Genomic DNA, 7232 nt, shown 5'->3' on the forward strand with positions numbered 1-7232 from the left:
ATTCAGGTTATTACCTAAGGCTTGCCTAGGCGTAAAACAATGCAATAGTTATTCCGAATCATTAAGACGGTTTGGAGATTATTTTTATTACCTAAAACATGTTGTTCTAGGTGTTCAGCACATAGAATTATTGCCAGTTGATTGTAAAAAATGAGTAAAATTATTTTATTCCTTTTTATGCATTCATAGTTAGCCTAAGCGTTCTTAAGCAAATATAAATGAAATCCTAAAGACATGGTATCTAATATACAGAGATGCAGAATGATGCAGAATCCTAAGCAGGATTTCTATATGCACAAATATTACAGCGTTTAAATATGATTTCCAGAATATGCATAAATGATATATTTGTTCGTGTTGTTTAGCCTAAAACAGGATCTCTAAGTGTACATGGCAGAAGGAACATGATCGCAGAAACTCCGGTTATTAATATAATTAACGCAGGATTTTATAAGTGATATGATAGTGAAATGGACATGCTGAAAACAGTAAATGTAAGTCCTAGAGAACATGATCTCTAATGCATGAAATGAATCCTAAACACGGTTTCTATTTCACAATTAAGACTATAAACCTAATAACATGCTTTCTACCCTTTAACAACTATAGCATGCATATTTCTCATCCCTTTTCACTAGCCAACCCCATACTTGTTTACAAATTATTACGGACCATTTGATTGACTTACATAGTAAAAATGTAAAATACGTAATTACAACCATATGAAACCTGATTCTGACTTCCTCTCTGAGTTATTTAATAAACCACCTCAAATGCCAACATTGTTCCAAAGCCTTCTCATATCTGGGTGTGTCAGAGTTCTCTAAGGACCTCAAGGGATTCCGGGCAGTGCTCACACCCATATTGCATAACCAAGAGAGTAAGTGCAGTGTGGAAAGGCCAGCTTCCATGTGTCCAAGTTTAGAGGGAACTTAAGGGTCCCAAGGCAAGGCTCACACAAAAGGGACAGAACCTAGTATTCTAAAAGTATATGTAAGAGTTCTTGACATAGTTTGAAAAAGAGTTTGTGTAAAACTGGATTGTCAACTCCATTTTTTTGAAAGCAATCAGTAACAGAGATGATTGAAAGTAGTGGTAATAGTAAACAAAACCCAAACACCTCAAGAGGGGATTACACATAGAATCAGTAGCCACACAGGGGGGTCAAGGGATTTGGGGATACATAGACATTTTTCAATAAGCACATAACCCCAGCAGGGGTTTGGTCTAGACATGCACAGCAATAGCTGATACTGGCATAATCACAAACTGGCCAAAAGAACATAAACACATGGAAGGGATAGGGGTTTGGGATTAAGATAGCAAGTACACAATAAATGATTGATAAAGTATGCCTTAAAACACACACAGGGGAGTGCATTAATTTAAAGGTGAAGGGGAAACATTACAGCATGCTCAAAAGAACCACAAGCAGAAGTAAACCAAAAATAAAAGAAGCTGAAACAAACAATGAAGCATGTTGTTGTTGGAGCTTTAAAATTAAACTAGGACATACCAGTCAAAGAAGCAAAGTGCAGAAAAGTAAAGCGAGTAGAATTCCACAGTCTAGCCTTAGCTTTCCGCTGGCTAGACAAGCAGTAGCACAAATAGCAGAGAAAAAAGAGAGTTTGAGTGTGTAAGTGTATGTTCTGAACTAAATTGTTCGTGTGTTTAGAGAAGAGAGAGTAGGGTATTTATAACTTTGAAAACGAGTAGAAAATAAGGTAACAAGTAAAAGTTTAACACAAATATAGAAATAATTACAATCAGAATCCCATTAATACAAGTACTTCCCTTTAATCAAGGAATTACTGCTTAATGGATACCAACAAGGATAATTAAGGAAAGAAATCAGTTTTGAGAAAGATTTATTCTTACCATGTAAGGAAGTAGTAAAGGTATAGAGTAAATAATTGAGTCTAAATACAAAATATACTTAATTTTGGGAAAGGATTCAGTAGGGGTAAAACATCACAGCAAAGGAAGGGAATCAACCAATTTAAGCAAAACGAGTAAAACTAGGGGTTTATAAGAAAACCGTGCAATCAAACCGTAACTTAAGGAAATCAAGATCAATCAAGAACGAGTCATGATTCTGCACTTCGACATATAAATAGAAAAGAATGAATAGGAGTATCAGACATGGAAGGCCAAATATATTGGCAAAAGAAGCAACTAGATAAACATACAGCAGTAACACGAGTAGGCTAAGGATTCAGTAGTAAGAGAACCTACTCGAAACATGGTAGTCAACAAAGTCAAGTAGTCACATAGAACCAAAAAAATGAAGGAAACAGTCTAACACATAGCAACAGGTAGAGGACATCAGACCAACACGCCGAAATAAGTAAAAGAAATCTCCAAAAATTCACTATAACAAGTGAGGAAAGTTTTAAGAAATTAGGGTTTTAATAGAGCTGAGTTAAAAAAGGTAAGAACTCAGAATCAGTCAAGTCAAATAAAGAAAAAGATTTAAACACAAAGAACTCAGTCGAAACAAGTATACAAAATAAAAGACGATTTTAGAACCCTAGATAAAACCAAAGATATTTTGTGTTTTCAACATGCTGAATCAGGTAGAAGAAAATCATAAACAAATCATTTGAACATAGTAAAAACAACACTGAAAATCGGAGAAGAGATCATTTAAAAGAGGTTAAGAAAACCCTAATCGTTGAAGACGAAGAGTCGCTTTGAAAAATCGGAAAACTTTCATGGAAAACACTTAAGAGGTTCATAACATACACAGATCTACGACAGATCTGAAAGAAAATCAGAAAGTCTTTAAAGCTAGGATTTCGGAGAACCCAGAAAAATGAGAAAGACTTGAAAAAGTTACTGATCTAGCTCGAAAAGTCATGGATCTGACTCGAACGGCCATGGATGATCGGGGAAAGACCATAGATAGAAGTTTAGCCAAGACTGGACTAGATCTCTTTGAGATCTATCCATGAAATCATGAAAACAAGCAATCAGGAGACATAGGAGACCGGCACACGTCTCAAAAGGCCATGGGAATCCATGGATTAGGCGAGAATCGAAGGGGATTAGGGTTGGTTTGGGTGGCGGCGGCTAGGGTTTGGGTGAGGTTGCAGAGAGAATTGGAGAGGAAGGGGATTCAAGGGTGGCGGATTGGTGGAAATGAAGTTGGTCAAGGGGGTCGTTTGGGTTTATTTTAGGCAGGTAAAATTGTGGTCGTTGATCTGAATGATCAACGGCCTAGATTAAATGGGGTAGGTAGGGATCCGGGTTTGGGTTGGGTTTAAAAGGTTAGGGTCGGGTTTAAATCGAAATTGGGCTAGGGAATTGGGGACTCGATTTGGGCTAGATTTTAAAGCCAATTTTGGTTATAAGTTAAATAGCCATTTTTCCCTTTTAATTTTATAAAAATAATAAATAATTTCTGAAAACTAATTTAAGAGGCTAAATTGATTTATAATATATTAATAACAATTTAAAAATACAGGATCTAATTTTATGAATATAAAACCTAATTAAACCTTAAAAAGAGCTAATATTGGAATTATATGCAATTTAGCTTTAAAATACTAAATAAAATTGTAAAAATTACCTTAGCCATATTTGGCGTAAATATAAAAATCTAATAGATGAATTATCAAAATAATAATTTTGAAAATAATTATTGAGATTTTATGTATAAAATGGAGAAAATAAATCAATTTAAACCTTTAAAAATTATGAAAAAATAATAAAACACTTGGACATGCTTACATATGCATATATATGCTATTTTGAAGTTATTTTGCATATTAAAAATATATAGGAAAAAATCGGGTATCAACAATTGGCATGGCTAGAAAAAAAGATATAAGATAACATCTAACATCACAATATCAAAATGAAAAAGCTAGTTCATAGCCACTATATGGAAATCAAAAGAATAGTAATCACTTAATCTCACTTTTTAACTTCTGAAGAATAAACGGAAACTAAAGCGAGAAATAAACAAAGAAAAGAACATGTGCAACTTATTCAGGGAAAAACAAAAACTACAACATACATGAATTATCCATATCGTCAAAGTCACTTGTCTAGTGAAGTCTTCGTTATTGTAATAGAGGAAAAACTGAATTTGTTTATACCATCAACATGCATTATTTGATACGTTTTCTCAACTCATGGAAAATACATGCCAAAAAGTAAGGAAATTGCACATAGAATCTGACTAATGTTCACAAAACTTTAGCAGAGAAGAAAGAAAAAGTCCTAATACATGGTTGCTAATGCTAACTTGGCTTAAACACAAAGAGCAAATGTAATAGGAAGACATATATTTATTCAAAATTAATCAAACATGAGGTAGGGATACAATCCCATAGTCATGTCTTTTTAAGAACTTAAACATAGGAGATAGAGAAGGGAGTCTACAGCAAAGATTCTATTCATGATGATGGAAATAAAATGATCTATCTTAATTACACAAAAGAACTGAACTTAGAAATGATCAGTAGACACGCCAATTGAGTCCTAGCATTCGAAAAAGCAGGTAAAGTAGATAAATGCTTATGAGCATAACTTATTACCCTCCTCAGACCTCACTTGTGGGATTATACCGGGTCGTTGTTGTTGCATAACTTATTGCAGTTATGATTTAAATGCAAAGAGCATATGTACCAGAATACAAACAGGTCCTCTAATGCATAATTGGCCAACTATAAAGAGGAAACAAATGGAAGAAAAGCTTTATGGCATGAAATTTCAAGGCCGAACTCAATATGATGGGCATTTACACATAGACTTATAGCTTAAGTTCAGAGTCATCAACATTAATCACTAAGTAGGGATTCTAAGATTCAAACCATCGCTCGTATACAGAGTGATCAACTATCTCATAGATATACACAAGAAGAACTTTAGTATAGGAAAATATGTGTTCTGAGACTGAGAAGCAAAGTTGAATCAGACTATAAACTAGTTCTTCTCCACATTTTTCCTGGCATCCTCAAGACTCTATGGACATATTAAGGAGTTGTAATACATACAGATAAACACTATATATGCACTGTCTATAAATACTATCCTTTTTTTATTTTTGGGAACAATCTGATTACACTACGAGACTCTATAGCTGCTGAATCATTTCAGTACTTGTTTCACCACAAAGATTAGTCACAGAGTATTTGTCCTATTTCTTTCTCTCTACGTAACTGCATAAGTGTTAGTGGTAACTGAAAGAGAAGCAGCACTAGGTCCATCTAGTGACAAACTATCCATCTAGTGACAAATTTACACTGATAGTAGGTAACTCAACATTATGAGAGAATCAATTTACCTTTAAAAAAAGAAAGCTGCTCAAAAGAAAGGATAAAGTTAACTGACAAGGGCTATACCTATCAAAAATAATTGTCGACATCGATCCCAATAGTTTTACCAGCTGTTTTAGATTCCTTGGCTACCTATCAAGGCCATAAATGATATTTAGGTTAATATTAGCAAAACAAAAACTAAAGATGTCAAAATTTAAACAAACACAAACTTAATTGAACAGAAAAGTAACAAAACTTGACACAAAAATAAACGGAAAAAAAAATAAAACTATTAGCAGAAATTGACAGCTAAAACAGTGAAATCGGCGGCCGAATCAATAAAATTGATTGCCAAACGTGAAATTGATGGGCTTAAGAAGTGAATCGACAACTAAAATCAGTGATTTAAACTGATCTTCGTCCAATACACACACATGCACGCCTAAAATCAATGAAATCAATGGCTAAAACAGCAAAATCGAAACCTGAATCAGTGTAATTCACGGCTAAAATCATTGGTTTAAACTGATATCCATCCCATACACACGCATGCACGCCTTAAACCAGTGAAATCAACAGCATTTTGGAAGGAATTACATGAACGGCTTGAAATCGGAGACGTATTGAAGCGAGTATTTATCAGAAAAGGGCTATTTATAGACGAATTCAAACACATTACCTTAAACAAGTTGAAATCTGATCTCCTTACATAAAAGCTAAAGGATTTGGGAGAATCGTTAACGGATATGACCATCTTACATCATTGTAATCTCTTTAAACCTCTTATATTACAGTGATTTAATTTGGGGAATCGCTTGTTTAGAGAGAACGAGAGAGAAGGTGTAGAGAGAGAAGGTATGTACCGCCTGTTTAGGGAGCTTTAGGTGTTTGAATGATATTTACGTTATCATTAAATTTAATTCTAATATTTTTAATAATGTTACTGAATAATAACATTAAATATTAGCGGAAAAGAATTATTAAAAATTTCGTCTAATTAGTGGCGGTTTAGAACTGCCGTAATTGTAAAAAAAATGCCGGTTTAACATTGCGCACTAATGGCATCTGGAACGCTGCCGTATTATGATATATATTGCGGCAGTTTTGTTGAACCGCTGTTATTTAACCGCCACAATAATTCCAGTTTTTTATAGTGACTAGACTTTGGAACATCGGATTTGGTTTGATGTGCATGCTTGTTTCGTCCCGGTCAATGTGGCCTTGTTTCCTTGTCCTTGTCTCTGTATTTTTGCAGGTTTGGGATACTGGGACTCTTCTCGTTGGTGGTGCTAAGAGGCAGCTAAAGATGCTTGGTTTGATGAAGCACTTAATATATAGTTTGTTGTAAAAACAAGCTTCTACAGGCTATGATTTCCATGTCTTAAATAGATGAACTTTTCTTTTTGCAATTTTAGTGGCTACAGTCATGTTCCTGCTTATAAGCAATCAAGAAGTGATCTTGATTTCCAGAAGAGGTATGTCATGTGGAGTTATTTCGTTATATTGTGAAATCGAGTTTCCTCCTATTACTTTGATTCATTCATATTTTATTTCTCCTTGTTTGTTGACATTGATTGCCTCTAAAGTGGGATAGATGCTAAGCAAGAAGTAGTGTTGTTAAAAGCTCATTTAAGACGCGCTTAAGCCCTGAAGCTCAGAAAAACTCAAAGAGGGCGTTTTGCCTCGCTTTATTTGAGCTTCAGTGTAAGGCAAGGTACTAAGGTGTGCGCCTCATAGCCCATGAGTTCTCTCTTGAATCAAGCGGCACTAAACAACTACTATAATCAAAAACAAGTGTATTAGTTGCTAAGGGAAACGTTATAAATGAATTTGTTACTTTGTTCTTGAAATATATATAAATTTTTATTTATTTCCTTCATTGCGCCTTTTTTAACTAAAGCCCACACTTTAAGTGTGCTTAAAGGCCAAATAGACCTATAAGGCTTTTTAGAGCTTTTCGCCTTT

At 34.4% G+C, this 7232-nt stretch overlaps 1 long non-coding RNA gene across 2 annotated transcripts; it reads right to left on the reverse strand.

Annotated features, from left to right (window-relative positions):
- Nucleotides 1-391: 391 nt before the first annotated feature.
- Nucleotides 392-6151, reverse strand: LOC107816066 (uncharacterized). Of its 2 annotated transcripts, none has more exons than XR_012701728.1 (3): nucleotides 5947-6151; nucleotides 5352-5417; nucleotides 392-973 (listed from the first exon to the last, which is right to left on the reverse strand). It is a non-coding gene; the product is annotated as an uncharacterized LOC107816066 (long non-coding RNA). The 2 variants fall into 2 exon arrangements; XR_001654851.2 differs by having other exon boundaries at nucleotides 392-981.
- Between the last annotated feature and the right edge of the window lie 1081 nt (nucleotides 6152-7232).

This window comes from Nicotiana tabacum, chromosome 18, assembly GCF_000715075.1.
Source record: "Nicotiana tabacum cultivar K326 chromosome 18, ASM71507v2, whole genome shotgun sequence".
Lineage (NCBI taxonomy): Eukaryota > Viridiplantae > Streptophyta > Magnoliopsida > Solanales > Solanaceae > Nicotiana > Nicotiana tabacum.